We start from the raw sequence: 16,433 nt of genomic DNA on the forward strand, positions 1-16,433 counted from the left end.
AGTGGATTATGGTCATTGTAATTAATGACCAAGTATTCTGCACTAAACTACGTAGAATATTGGCCTTGGGTACTACAACATCGCACACTTCAGGCTTCATCTAATTGATCTCTACATAAACTACACATCAAGCTCACAGAAAAACTAAATATAATCCCAAATAAATTAACCACTGTTAATCAATTAGTTGTTTAAATAATGAACACATTAAAATGTTGGTTAATAGCTCAGCACTACTGTTTACATGCGCGATGGTTAGAAAAGTATAGAGCGCAAGATGTGACAAATTTTGCAGGTTGAGAGAGGGTGGAGGAGGCTAGGCTTGAAGCGCTGGCATTTTATGGCATGCATTAGCTATCTGAATTAGGCCCACAGAATTATACCTATGGAGAAGCGGCTTCTATGGAGGAACTTTGATCATCTCTGAACTCCCGAGAGTTGGCTTAACGTTGGACCAATGCTAACTAGCTAGTGTGGGCAGAAGCCACCAGAATTAAAAACAAGATATACCTTTTCGTAGTTAACAAATCCAATGTGAAACATAACTATAGTATCCGTAACTAGCATTGAAAAATGTAATCCATTCTTCCTACGGACGCTGAAACGTCAGTAGGTTACAGTATGCTTCGGAGGGGGAGGAGCAGGTAGTTTACACACACAGATTTTTAGCTGGCAGGCAGACACTGGAATACGTTTCTGAGTGAAGGCTTTGCATATGCGCCTTAATGCGTTTGTGGGACAGATTTTATTTTTTTTATTTTTTTACATAAAGTAAAAATAAACTTTATTAACCGGCTTCTATCCGTTTAAAATAAAGGTTATATGTTTACTGCCCTGGCTATAGCATAGTAACACCAGGAGTGTAAGGATGTTCTCACTTGGTCCCTTTCAGACAATTTTTTTTTGTAGGGTGAACACTCAAAGGAACTCAGACCCACAAAAATGACCAACCGAACTGAAAATAGCAAACTGAACTGAGACCATTGAGAGATTTGATTTGAGTTAGGTTTGCTTGAATTGTGTGATCCAGTTCCCTTGTTAGGCCAACGTACACCACCCACTAGACTACTGCAACACTGTTTCCCCTGCCATAAACCCTCATATTGGTACCACAAAAGAGAGATGTTTTGCAGAAAAAATCATGTTGTTTTTGGGATATTGAATAGCGATTTCCAAGGATGCACAGAAATTCCAAAATTGAGTTTTTAGTTGACTATTTGTTTACAAAATGTGCTAAGAATACTTCCTAATCTGTTTATTCGACTGTGGGGTTTGAAGTGTGAGAAGACAACATATTTGGTGAGAATCACAACATAAGAGCTAGAATAGATTTTCTATTCTAAAGGTAGGGTGTTAGGTGACGCAACAAACAAACAATGGACGCTCTGTGATAATTCTACAAAAAGCAGCAGGAAACAAGTCCGTTTTCTCTAAATGTCAATGTGGTCGTCAAAATATGCAGTGGTGTAAAGTACTTAAGTAAAAATACTTTGAAGTACTAGTTTGATTATCTGTACTTTACTATTTATATTTGACACATTTTACTTCACTACATTCCTAAAGAAAATGATGTACATTTACATTTTCCCTGACACCCAAAAGTACTAATTTCATTTTGAATGCCAAGCAGCACAGGGAAATGGTCCAATTCACACCCTTATCAAGAACATCCCTGGTCATCCCTACTGCCTCTAATCTAGTACCACTAAACACAAATGCTTAATTTGTAAATGATGTCTGAGTGTTGGAGTGTGCCCCTGGCTATCCATAAATAGATCAAAACAAGAGAATTGTGCCATCTGGTTGGCTTGATATAAGGAATAAGAAACAATTTATACTTTTACTTGTACTTTTGATACTTAAGTATATTTTACCAATTACATTTACTTTTGATACTTAAGTACATTTAAAACCAAATACTTTTAGACTTTGACTCAAGTAGTATTTTACTGGGTGACTTTCACTTTTACTTGAGTCATTTTCTATGAAGGTATCTTTTACTCAAGTATGACAATTGAGTACTTTTCCCACCACTGAAAATATATAATAAATCATTTGAAAACATGAATATGGCAGTTGTAAGCAATGTTTAAAAATCCCAATACTGTAAGTTATTAAAATGTATGCGACATGAGCCCAAATGTAACGCAACTGCCATGCCAAGAACTTTCAACACAGGGACAGACAAATTTGTGAAAACTGAAATCGGTGTGTTCATATTCTCTTGGCAGAAGGTATTCCTCAACCTACCAGAGTAAGATCGACGTGACATTGTATTGCAAAGTCCTGAGGGTGTTTCACAGTCATTTCACAGGGTGTTTCACAATCGTTAGTCCTTGGACTGAAATATGAGGTAAAACTTTTTTCGGCTCATTCATTAAAAAAATTGAGACAAAAAAAAAAAAAAATGGTTACAAAGTAGAGCTTTGCAGCTATGTTTTGATGTATGGGTTGTCAGGGATTGGTCCAAATTCACATTTCGCCACCCCCATTTCGATAACCACAAAGATCAGGGAGATTTTCAAATGCCTCGCAAAGAAGGGCACCTATTGGTACAAATAAAAAAAAGAGTAGACATTTAATACCCCTTTGAGCATGGTGAAGTTATTACACTTTGGATGGTTTATCAATACACCCAGTCACTACAAAGACACAGACGTCCTTCCGAACTCAGTTGCCGGAGAGGAAGGAATCCACTCAGGGATTGCACCATGCATCCAATGGCGACTTTAAAACAGAGTTTAATGGCTGTGATAGGAGAAAACTGAGGATGCATCAACAACATTGCAGTTACTCCACAATACTAACCTAAATGTCAGAGTGAAAAGAAGGAAGCCTGTACCGAATACAAATATTCCAAAACATGCATCCTGTTTGCAATAAGGCACCAAAGTAAAACTGCAAGAAATTCAGGAAAGAAATTAACTTTACATGCTGAAAACAAAGAATTATATTTGGTGCGAATCCAATTTAACAGATCACTGAGTACCACTTCATATTTTCAAGCATGGTGGTGGCTGCATCATGTTATGGGTATGCTTGTTATGGGCAAGGACTAGGGAGTTTTTGATAAAGAAACTGAATAGGTCTAAGCACAAGCAAAATACTACAGGAAAACCTGGTTTAGTCTGCTTTCCAACAGACACTGGCCAAATACACACGAGTTTCTTACTAAGACAACAATCAATGTTCTTGAGTGGCCTAGTTAGTTTTGTCTTAAAATCTGCTTTAAAATCTATTGCAACACTTGCAAATGGGTGTCTAGCAATGATCAATCATCCTGAATAATTCTTTAAATAATAATGTGCAAACATTGTCCAATCCAGGTGTGCAAAGCTCTTAGACTTAACCATAAAGGCTCAAAGCTGTAATCGCTGCCGAAGGTGATTCTGACATGCATTGCCTCAGGGGTGTGAATACTTATGTAAATTAGTTATTTAATTTAATACATTTGCAAACATTTCTAAAAAAACATGTTTTCACTGTCATTTTGGGGTATTGTGTGTAGATGGATGAGGGAAAAAAATCTATTTAATCCATTTTGAATTCAGGCTGCAACAAAATGTGGAATAAGGGGTGTGAATACTTTCTGAAGGCTCTGTAAACTATGTTATTAGACTAGTGCAGTACAGACTTGGTGAGAAGTGTCTGTCGGTGCTGGGCTGTGTGTCTCTCGGTGCTGGTGAAGATGCTGGGCACACATACACACACATGGTTGGCTGGGAGTATTATTTTGGCACTCTAGGCCTAATCAGTTGGGCTACTGAAGACAATATAACTATGATACAGCCTAACTGTTACTAATTGGTAAATAGTAACCCTGCTTTTTGTTCATGATCATGTAATCCCAATTACTCTGTTACCACACCTGGTGTGCGCACTTTACCCCTCAGTGTAGACTCCCAGTTCTGCATAAAACAGCAATAAATGTTAACATAACCACCTGAATATAAATTAATGTGTTTAACATGCTGCATTTTAGAATTCTGTATGAAGCAATTATCATATTATTTCACATCTCATTTGCATAAAGTAGTATAAAACGTTTTCTAATTTCATAACTTGTTTCAAATTGTTACAAACTCTGTTTTGCATAAAGCATGAAAATGTGTTAATATGACCACCCTACCCTAAATTATTGGGCTTAAATTAATGCATATTAAGTGCCTAATTTACATAATATTGCATATTAATTTCATAAATATTTTATATGAATAATCCCTATGTTCTACATCAATCCTGAAAATATCATAATATTTTGACCACTATATAAGAGATTGGACTAAACGTGTTGAAAAAAAGAATTCAGACAGATGATTTGCTGCCTTTTTAACAGGGATTATCATTGACCTGTCCACGACCTTTTTGACCTTTTCTGTTCATGTGAAAATAAGATCTCAGCCATGGTAAATCCTAACCTCAAACTAAAGTGTTCTGTGTCCTGATACGCTGATCTATACCATGGAATACAAAATATAATACCAGAAACAACGTTTGATTTTGACCCCTAACACTATTAAAAGGGACAGTAGCCTACATTTTCAATTACAGCATTATTTAATCTGCAGTTATTCTGACATATATTCTGTTACCAATAACATTTACATATTAATAGTATCTTCTGATTACAAATATGTCTCATCATTTAACTAAATGCTATCTATTAGATTCCAAAATGTAAGTACATATCTAGCTGTCCCATAACACATTCTGATGGAATGGCTTGTCCTGCACTTTCTAAAACCCAGAGTGCATTGAGTGAATGTTGGAAAAAGTACTTGGTTCTTTTCTAAACCTAGCAATGTGAAAGCAAAGATGACTCAGACCACAAAATATGTTAAGTGAACTGTCAAAAGAGTTGAGTCCTCATTCAAAGGCAAGGGTAGTGTAGATACAAAGAACAGTTTTCTATATGTGAAAACACCCTAACAATACAGTGTGAATGTGAATGGGGATACTAACCAATCCAGAAGCTGGGTTCAAACAAAGCCCTTGCTGCCTTGGCCAATCCATGCAGACTTCCAGGTCTGGCTGAGGAATGTGGAAAGGTCAATGATAAAGGATGGAATGTGAGCTTTAACTGGGATACAGGAGTCAGTCAGTTCAAAGTGCTTTGATAGCCAACTGATCTGTCTGGACTTCATGACAGTCAACGAGAAGGGCCTCCTTAAAATTGTCGTCATAAATACAAGTGGTCACATAGGCCAAGAAAAAGAGAGAACTAGATATATACTTAACCTTTATTTAACTAGGCAAGTCAGTTAAGAACAAATTCTTATTTTCAATGACGGCCTAGGAACAGTGGGCTAACTGCCTTCCTTGTTCAGGGGCAGAACGACAGATTTTTACCTTGTCAGCTTGGAGATTCGATCTTGCAACCTTCCGGTCACTAGTCCAACGCTCTAACCACTAGGCTACCTGGCCCCCATGAGATTAACTTCCTAAACTTCCAGCTTGCAACTCAATAGTCTTAATATTGGTTCTCCTTAGTTGAGCCTGCAGGGGTTTACAAGCCAGGGCTTACATTGCATAACGACTCTGGGGTCATTCCAATATCTTGTCAAACTAAGCTAACAAGCATGTTTGAGATATCAAGCTATGCTGATTCAGTTGAGAAACAAAACAATTACATTTCAAATTAGGACTTGATTGAATTAACTTGACTGACCAATTCAGTTAAAAGGTAGAGTCAGCAATTCACGAAGTAGACAGCCGTATCGGGCTGACCTCTGCAACAACTAAGAGCAACAAGAATTGTATATATTTTTTTTTATGTAACTTGGCAGTGAGGCTAAACTTCTCTGCTGTTTTTGTCTGGCTGCTATCACGTTGTAGCTTAGTGAAGCATACCCATGCACATGTGCAGGTAATCCATAGCTGTGTTCGAATACTCATACTAACCACACTATTTGTGACTTGAATTGAGTACATAGTATGCTTATTGGTCATAGTATGGATATAGTTGTATGCCAAAAGTTCCCAGATGACGTACCAAATTCACCAAAATACAAAGTATACATGCAGTGGACACTATTTCCATGCCTTTAGGGCCCATAATGCAATTCTTCCGAAAATGGGCGTGGCTTTTTAACTTTTCAGATTTTAAGAATTTAACGCCGCAGCCCATCTGGTGTTCAACCTTCCCAAGTTCTCTCACGTCACCCCGCTCCTCCGCTCTCTCCACTGGCTTCCAGTTGAAGCTCGCATCCGCTACAAGACCATGGTGCTTGCCTACGGAGCTGTGAGGGGAACGGCACCTCCATACCTTCAGGCTCTGATCAGGCCCTACACCCAAACAAGGGCACTGCGTTCATCCACCTCTGGCCTGCTGGCCCCCCTACCTCTGAGGAAGCACGGTTCCCGCTCAGCCCAGTCCAAACTGTTCGCTGCTCTGGCACCCCAATGGTGGAACAAGCTCCCTCATGATGCCAGGACAGCGGAGTCAATCACCACCTTCCGGAGACACCTGAAACCCCACCTCTTTAAGGAATACCTGGGATAGGATAAAGTAATCCTTCTAACCCCCCCCCCCTTAAAAGATTTAGATGCACTATTGTAAAGTGGTTGTTCCACTGGATATCATAAGGTGAATGCGCCAATTTGTAAGTCGCTCTGGATAAGAGCGTCTGCTAAATGACTTAAATGTAAATGTAAGAAAAATGGTGGAAAGCATGCAGCCAAAGTCCGACGAGAGTGGATACAAATCATTGCTTTAATTTAACTAATTATGACAAATGTTTTTAAAAAAAGTAATAAAGTAATGCCTTTCCAAATAAGTTGTTACACATTGGCTGACAATTTGTTAGCTACACTATCCTTACAAACCACATACCGATACATGCTGCTGTAATGCTATGTTAGCTAGTTACCTAACGTTTGTTGGCTACTAATACATCGAACTTGCCAGACAGCAGATAGTATATTAACTAACTACCCAACATTTGACATGATTATTTACATAATTCTGAGCTAAGTAGTATAGTTGTGCGATTCAATGGATATCTACTCCGATTTCAGAGCAGTCTCGCATAGAATAACTCATGAATTTACGAACGCTCAACCCCCTTTTGAATATGGCCGGCGTCAGTAAACGTTGGCAAAAAAAAAGCGTAATTAAATTGTTGGCAGCAGCACAGTTAGTCACCAACACTCTGGATAACATGAAAACAGCGTAAACAGCTCTGCTAGGGTGAGTACAACGGTCAGATTGGGTTGTTCTCTCATTTCAATCTGGAAGTAGCTAGCCAACGTTAGCCAGTTAGCTTGGGTGCTTGAATGCCGTTGAACGCTTGGAAAAACCCTACTCCTCGGCCAGAGCGTCCAGTGTGCTCTCTGACCACTCCGAGAGCGAAAACGCTCAGAATTTACGAACGGTCAATCTGACAACACTCTGGATTGACGAACGCCCAGAGATCACTCTGGCACTCCAGATTGAATTTACACCCGAAATCGTAAAATGTTTAGCAAGTCATTTGTTATGCTAACAAGCTAGCAAGAGGTTGCATAGCGACTGCATCAACTTCCAGTAGACAGGCGAAGCGCTAGTACCCTCAACTGAAACAATACCGTTCGCTTACAGTATACTAAAATGACCTAATAGTATATACTCATTAAGTATGTACTATACAGTATGGGTATTCAAAACAGCTTGTCACAGTATGCTATTGTGCTGCTGGGCCCAAGAACTAGTGGTATTGCTCAACCTCTAGAGCAGGGATGGGAAAATCTATTCCTCGGGGGCCTAATTTATGTCACTTTTGCACCGGCACCTGCTAACACACCTGACTCCAATAATCAACTAATCAGGACCTTCAGTTTAAAATGCAATTAGCGTACTCAGCTGTGTTTGCTAGGGATGGGGGGAAAGTGTGACGCCACTCCGGCCCCTGAGGACTGGAGTTACCCATCCCTGCTCTAGAGCTCTCTCCATCTCTCCAGTGCAAACAGTAAAACACACAAAGCCTAGCAGCCCATGGAGGGCTGCACCTTAACATAGTAGGTCCACACATCACAAAGGACCTGGGAGAAATCACAGCAAACAGTAAAGATGAAAAAATAAACCGTACTCGTCAACCCACAGTCTCCAATTTCAAAGAAGCTCCGTTTGGGGGAGAACATGGATGTACGAATCACGTAGCTACAGCTTACACACTGTAATTGGCAAGGTAATGTTGCGGTGCTTAGCCCTGTAATTAGCCTATGGTATGTTACCGTCATCAAAACAAAAATGAAGTCATACTGTCAAGCACTTGTATGACCACATGTAAACAAAGTAAAAGTTGGCCCCTGGGCTAATATCTAGCTTGTGCAGAGCAGCTTGGAAAGGTTGGTGTGAAATACAAAAATAAATATATGATACTAATATCAAAATGGCAGTCAAAGCTAAGTCTTTGCTCAGTCTGCACATTCAGTGCTCTTCTTTTCATGCATACAGTGGCAGGGCCTATTCACCAGCAGCAACAAAAACACTGCCTCATTCACTTAGAATATTCCAGGGTTATGCCTGCATAATGCAACAACAGCACCTTTTCTTCTGGTTTTGCACCCACAATTCATTATTCTATTCTCTCATTGTGCAACAGTTAAAGCAGAGGTGAAATGCGGCCAGCCCATTACCCACAATCCCCTGCCAAGCTGTGTACACAAGACCTTTCTATTGCCAGGGAAGCAGGTCCTGGCTTGATTGTGGACCTCTCCGATTGAAACGATTATACATTGCAAACAATTCACTGCACTGTGTGTAGCCTATAGTCTACTACACTGAGCCTATATTACAGTCAGGCTGACCTACACAGAGAGGGCTTTGTTTAAGAGACATAGATGACAAGAGATTCATGATGATATCACGGTTATCCACAGAGTGACATCAGCTTTGTCTGAAAACAATGCTAGCCAGCTACAATCACTGGTTAAAGGCAATGTGAAACTGAAATGCAGGAGTATGAGAATGTGAAGCGAGGGCTGAAGAGATGACCAGTCTACTCCACATATTCAGGACTACAGCATAATATTCTCTGGTCACTCTCCACTCAGTGAGACTAAGTTGCTCCGAAGAGAGTGAGGTAGGACTCAGTGAAAGAGAAAGCGAGACAGGAATGTGCAAGCGAGGGAGAGAGAAAAGCGCTACTGATGAGAAAGTCCATTAGATTCTGTGTTTTATAAAATCAAAGAGAGAAAGTGAGTTAAAGACTGAACAAAGGATAGACTCCATCTAGTTGAAAGTTGCAAAGTGAGGCGCCTCCCTGGGTCAAGGGCAGATGAAAGCATTTTTATAGCCAAATAGTGAGGCATGCTGTGAAAATAGCAGTAGCTGTGCTAAAGCCCTTCAAATGAAAAGCTGATTCCACCTTTCGCCAGGGGCAGAGAGGGAGAGGGCCCCTAAAAAATATGAAATAGTGCATTCAGAAGGTATTCAGACTCCTTGACTATTTACACATTTTGGTACGTTAAAGCCTTATTCTAAAATTGATAAAATACATTTTCCCCCTCAATCTACACACAACACCCCATAATGACAAAGCGAAAACCATTTTCCCCCCCAAAAAATCAGAAAAACCTTATTTACATAAATATTCAGACCCTTTGCTATGAGACTTGATATTGAGCTCAGGTGCATCCTGTTTCCATTGATCCTCCTACAACTTGATTTGAGTCCACCTGTGGTAAATTCAATTGATTGACATGATTTTGGAAGGCACACACCTGTCTATGTAAGGTCCCACAGTTGACAGTGCATGTCAGAGCAAAAACCAAGCCATGGGGTCGAAGGAATTGTCTGTAAAGCTCCGAGACAGGATTGGGTCGAGGCACAGATCTGGAGAAGGATAACAAAACATTTCTGCAGTATTGAAGGACCCGAGAACAAAGTGGCATTCATTATTTTTAAATGGAAGAAGTTTGAAACCACCAAGAGACTCTTCCTAGAGCTGGCCGCCCGGACAAACTGAGCAATCAGGGGAGAAGGGCCTTGGTCAGGGAGGTGACCAAGAACCCATTGGTCACTGACAGTGCTCCAGAGGTCCTCTGTGAAGATGGGAGAACCTTCCAGAAGGACAACCATCTCTGAGCTGATGAAACCAAGATTGAACTCTTTGGCCTGAATGCCAAGCGTCACGTCTGGAGGAAACCTGGCACCATCCATACAGTGAAGCATGGGTTGCAGCATCATGCTGTGGGGATGTTTTTCAGCGGCAGGGACTGGGAGACTAGTCATGATCGAGGGAAAGATGAACAGAGCAAAGTACAGAGAGATCCTTGATGAAAACCTGCTCCAGAGTGCTCAGGACCTCAGACTGGGGCAAAGGTTCACCTTCCAACAGGACAACGACCCTAAGCACACAGCCAAGACAAAGCAAAAGTGGCTTCAGGACAAGTCTCTGAATATCTTTGAGTTGCCCAGCCAGAGCCTGGACTTGAACCTGATCGGACATCTCTGGAGAGAGCTGAAAACAGCTGTGTAGCCACACTACCCAGCCAGCCTTACAGAGCTTGAGAGGATCTGCAGAGAAGAATGGGAGAAACTCCAAGTTCAGGTGTGCCAAGAAGACTAGAGGGTGTAATCACTGCCAAATGTGCTTCAAAGTACTGAGTTAAGGGTCTGAATACTTATGTAAATGTCATATTTCAGTTACATTTTTTTTATAACATTTGCAAAAATGTCAAATATGTTTTTGCTTTGGCATTGAGGTACTGTGTGTAGATTGATGAAGAAAAAATACTTTTAGAATAAGGCTGTAACGTAAGAAAATGTGAAAACAGTCAAGGGGTCTGAATACTTTTCGAATGCACTGTAAGTAGGCCTACAGGGTCTGGATTAGCAAGTAGGGAAAAAAACTAAACACCACATTATAGGCTAGCCTACATTACTTTGGTAGCTAAAATGATGAGAAGATGTCACACATAATGGCCATTAACATCTGTACATACGCTGAAAGTCTGGTTTTGGGCCTAGTCTATGCCCTACATGTTCAGGTTTAGCTCATCCACACGTTCGTAAGTGGTCTACAAACGCGACCAATGAAAGCGCATAGGGCGTCCTATATAAATCAGCACTAGAGGCAACTGATGCCTCCTATTTCTCTGTCTGATTTATACAGCTGTGTTTTTCTCCCCTATGGAGGCAACCGTAGGGCTCAGATCAAAAGAACGACAACATGCCGCCCGTGATCATGTGAACCCAGTGTGGCTGCAGCCTCTGATCTAGGGTGTCTCCACTACAACCCCACGCTGCTGCACCACTCCGCTCTCTACGAAAAGGGGATTTATGCAGGCAGAAAAAAGGGAAATGAGAGACGGGGCTAATTGAAGCCTCCTGTTAGAAAGAGAGTTACTATTGTAAGCCTAACTATCGGTGACCTGAATGGTCTGGACATGGAGTTCTCTGAATAACCACCACCAAAAAATACATCTGTGAGCACAGAGCAGTAATAAAACAGCTTTTCTACTGACCACCAGCGAAAGCATAGGCCGGGCGTCCTAGAATTTGCTTCCTATTTTATTCGCTTCCTTGCCAAACTCTCAGAATTCATGGGGCAAAATTAGCCTATGCCACACAAAAATGCTTATCAGAAACGTGTTAAATAACGTGATAAATAGCCACCTATCACAGCGGTTGTCGGTGAACAAACTAAAACAACGAGTCTGTTTCTGGGCAGTATGTAGATACCCTGTTGATGTCCTAACAGCACAAAACTGAAGAGCTTAATAACTTGACACATAGCCTAGGTGGTGGAGCACACTAGTCATGACTATTCCAAAACACCTTACAGCTTATCACTGTGTCTGTTGATCTCGAACACCCATCCCTAACAAACAGAGATGGCGTGGTGCTACAGATTGAGTTCTTGGGGGTGACTGGGTGTAGTGTAGGTCTTTGCGTGGGTAGAGTGCAGGGGTTCTGTCTGTGTGACCCTCAGCAGCACTCAGACATGCCAGGAATGTGTGGAGTGCCCGGCACTGATCGCACAACCCTGCTTACTTGCACCCTGTCACACCAGCACTATACACTTATCAGCTGCTAAGTCTCTGAAAGTAAGGATGGAAAAAGAGGGGGGGGGTTGTGTCTACACTTGACACTTACATGCAACTTCTGCTATCAGAATACGAAAATCGCATTAAAAAGACTGGTATAGATTCAAAAAGGCGCTTTGTGGTCTGATTGTGTTCAGATCCGGCTGACCATTTCAGGAGGTGGTCAGGGATGCATTGTGTGCGGACTTCTCCACAGTCTAGATGCAAATCAGGCTACCGAAAGCGCATACAGTGGGCGACATCATCAGCACTCCTCCCACAAGTCTCCAGAAAACCTGTGTTTTGGGACCAAGAGGCACCTTTTCATTGTAATGTGTGAGGAATGTGTATGCTGGCATCATAAATGCTACCCAGGTAGCTATTATTTAGAAGAGAAAAAAAAGTGTTTGGCAAGAGTTATGCTAACCGGTTTGCAATCCCTTTAGCGTTGCTTGCTAGCTAGCTACAGAGGTTAGCTAATGCCATCAGTTGTTATGTTATCATATTTCGCCTATTCCACCGATTGTAGAATGCATACTGGCATTTGAATATAAACTCAGCAAAAAAAGAAACATCCCTTTTTCAGGACCCTGTCTTTCAAAGATAATTCGTACAAAATCCAAATAACTTCACAGATCTTCATTGTAAAGGGTTTAAACACTGTTTCCCATGCTTGTTCAATGAACCATAAACAATTAATGAACATGCACCTGTGGAACGGTCGTTAAGACACTAACAGCTTACAGACGGTAGGCAATTAAAGTCAGTTATGAAAACTTAGGACACTAAAGAGGCCTTTCTACTAACTCTGAAAAACACCAAAAGAAAGATGCCTAGGGTCCCTGCTCATCTGTGTGAATGTGCCTTAGGCATGCTGCACGGAGGCATGAGGACTGCAGATGTGGCCAGGGCAATAAATTGCAATGTCCGTACTGTAAGACGCCTAAGACAGCGCTACAGGGAGACAGGATGGACAGCTGATCGTCCTCGCAGTGGCAGACCACATGTAACAACACCTGCACAGGATCAGTACAGGGCTAGAGTTCAGGATTTCATAGATCAAATAAATAATAATTAGGTGAGTGCTTACATTTGTCCTATGTCACACATGTACAAATGTGTATTGTGTGTGAATTAGACATTTGTTTTGCATACCCCACTGAGACACCGTCGGGGTGTGGGGTCACGGCCAGGGAACAGCCATTATTGATGGCGACCATGGAGCAATTAAGGTTAAGTGCCTTGCTCAAGGGCACAGACAGATTTTTCACCTAGTCGGCTCGGGAATTGGAACCAGCGACCTACGCTCTGAACCCCTAGGCTACCTGCAGACCTGTTCTACTTACAAGACATTACATAAGGCCATAATACAAGGCCTGAATTATTCAGTAGAGCAAATAGCTAGATTAGACTGCAGCTAACAAAGGTTAGAACCTCAAATCTTGACTTTCCAAACAAAGTAATTGCTCCTCCTAGTCCTACTACACTAACGTTACAGCAGAGACAACGCACATCACTTAGCTCCCCTAGACTTTAGGGCGTGTTTGAATCGTTAGAGGTAGCTAGCAAAAGCATTGTTTCTCAGCATAACAGCTATAGTATTTGAGGTACAAGGTTTCTCGCTATAGCAGTGGATTACTAACAAACTTTAACCAAGGTAATGTTAGTTTACCAGTTGGATTTGTCAGCTCACTAAACTAAGTTAGAGGTTCTTATTGGCTGCTTGCTAGTTATAGTAGCTGCTATATTTTTACAATAAAAGAGTAGCCTAACGTTAGCTCGTGACTCATTTTACTGGGTTAGCTGGGTTTCCCGATCCAACATGAATTACTTTATTGCATAAAGGTACTCTTATTGTAGAAAAGTTCGTTTTTGGTTCACTAGCCAAACTATCCAAACAAATTCACTTTAGCTAGCCACTTGTTAGCTAGTATTAATGGTAGCAACCAGCTAGCTAGCTTAACTTAGTTTGGGCTGGCTAGTTAAGATAGATAGCTAACAGTAGGCGCAACTGAATGAATGAAATAAATTATTAGTGTCATAATTACCTTAAATGTCCTTCGTGCACTGCTTAAAAGGCAGCAAATTGATAAATAGTTTATTGATTCGCTTAATAAAAGAAGCTGCCCAAAATTCAGTAACATTAGACGAAGTCTCACTTTCTTGTCGCCATGTTGAGGCTGCTGGTGGTAATACTACATCCGGGGAACTGCGACGACTACACGCTCGAGCTCCGTAGTAACCAATACAATCATACAAAAAGAAAGGAGGACCATGGCACTCTTCATATAATTGATTAAAATGCCTTTATTAGTATGGCATGTTCAATAGAAACAATGTTTTTAAAAAACCGACGCGTTTCGGCTGCCTATCATACTCAATCATTCTGATTGATTGAATTATTGATATATTTGATTTGACTGATATGACATCAGTCACTATTAACCTTGCCAAAATCATAGTTGGTTTAACACTAAAAGGAGGGTAATGACTAGGGAGTAGAGCATGGTTGCTTTATGGGTAACCCCATAAATGCAACTCTATGGACAAACCATGTTCAATCGAGAATTACCACTGAACATGCTTTTTAGTCCAGGGTATGCTACAAACCTCAATATAATGCCCTGGGTATATTACATCTCAACATAATGGAAGGTGAGCCCTTTAACTCGCCCTCATGGTCCCCTTACCAAAATACAAAGAGCCTACCTGTCATGTGCTTTTAGTGTCACCATAGCAACATACCACCTCCAATAAACTGAAAGAAGGTCCAGAAAGAGCATCAGCCCCACAAAAGGATGACGGTATTAGAATATATTTACATGGGTTAAAAAAAAGGTTAAAGGCTCATTGGCATCAAATATTTGAGAGAACAAAGAGAGAGAGGGAGAGAGAGAGGGAGAGAGGGACAGTAATGGAGAGTGTTGACAGCTGGGGGGTCTTTCCATCTAATCAATGTGTTATTGGGCACATTGCAATACAGACTGACCACATTCTGGCATGTTATAGTGAGTGTTGATGGAAAGAGAGTGAATGTGTTGAGCTCTTCTTCACACCTTGGCACACCTGCTGACATGATGCCCATGGATGCACCAGGTGGTCTGATCAAACAGCGATCTGGCGTGGGAATCTTCCTCCAGGCCATGGAAGAAGTGAAGGTCCAGATGGCCCACTTCATCCTAGCTGCACTGGGTGAGGCTGCGGTAAATGCCACCATAGACGAACAGCAGGGGCTGGCGACAGGCTGCTGCAAAACTCCCACGGACTGCAGATAACACCCATTTCTTGAGGCTGCTCCTTGCTAGTGGGGCGGAGGTGGACCGTAGAGACAACAAAGGTTGCACCGCCCTCAGCCTGGCCAGCGAATGCGGTCATTTGGATGCCGTCCGCCTCCTGGTCCTGCATGGGGCACACCCAGGCAGCTCAGACAGCCAGGGGAGGACGCCTCTCGCCTATGCTGCTCGCTGTCGCCACAGTGCCGTGGTCAAGTTCCTAGTGAAAGATCTAAAGAGCAGGGGGGAGAAGGGGATGGGGGAGAAGGCTGTGGGGGAAGAGACATGGCTGCTGGGAGAGGAAGAGGAATATGATGGTCACTCACTAGAAGATCTCCATGGAGGGGTAGAGGGGGTCAAGAAGAGCCAAGAGAACCCCTCAGAGGATGGACCCTCAGCAGTTGGAGCACAGGGTGGGCAGAGAAAGTTTATGGAGACTGCAGATGTTGAAGGGTCAGGTAGTGGCTCTTTCTAGTCCAGACTGAGTGCTCCACCAAAAGACATGGGTTACTTTCTCTGTGAGAACACTGTGGGTGACCTGCTCCTGGATGACAATGTGATTTGCAACCCCTATTCCCTGGATGAGGAGCCTGGGGATGGGTGTGTTAGTGGAATGAGCCGTGGCCACTGCTCCACTTGTTCAGCTATGTCCCCACTGCTCCTCCAGACACTGACTGACCAGGTCATCCAGAACTCTCTGCTCTGCCAGTCAGGAGCCAGAGAGGAGTATGTCTGCCACTCCCAACCCTACCAATCACCACAGGGCTCAGGGGAAATGCCCAGGAGTAGGTTAATCTCTAGCTGGCTGAAGAGAGGACACTCTTATAGTATTGACCAGCCTCCCACAGAGGTCATCTCCACCAAACCCCCTGGTAGCTCCTGGAAATGGATGACACCCAGACGAGTGCTGCTGAGCACTGCTGGGCCTGGACTTCACATCCCTCTGACTGACACCTCTCCAGAGCCACACTCAATCCTCTACAAGATGTGTCTTCCTCCACCACCTGTCTTGGAGTCCCACAACACATTTTACCTGTTGTTGTTGTCTTAGTTGATTAGCTGTTGTTGTCTTACCCGTTGTTGTCTTAGCTAGCTCTCCCAATCAACACCTGTGATTGCTTTATGCCTCGCTTTATGTCTCTCTCAAATGTC

At 42.1% G+C, this 16,433-nt stretch overlaps 1 protein-coding gene across 1 annotated transcript in view; it reads right to left on the reverse strand.

The window, feature by feature from the left end:
- The window catches only part of LOC115163187 (serine/threonine-protein kinase PAK 4), a 32,400-nt gene extending 18,184 nt beyond the window's left edge, over positions 1-14,216 (reverse strand). Inside the window, exon 1 of the mRNA XM_029714862.1 lies at positions 14,058-14,216. The gene's annotated coding sequence lies outside the window, so the exon portion shown is untranslated. The remainder of the gene's footprint in view (positions 1-14,057) is intronic.
- Positions 14,217-16,433: the final 2,217 nt, after the last annotated feature.

Source organism: Salmo trutta, chromosome 26 (assembly GCF_901001165.1).
Source record: "Salmo trutta chromosome 26, fSalTru1.1, whole genome shotgun sequence".
Classification (NCBI taxonomy): domain Eukaryota; kingdom Metazoa; phylum Chordata; class Actinopteri; order Salmoniformes; family Salmonidae; genus Salmo; species Salmo trutta.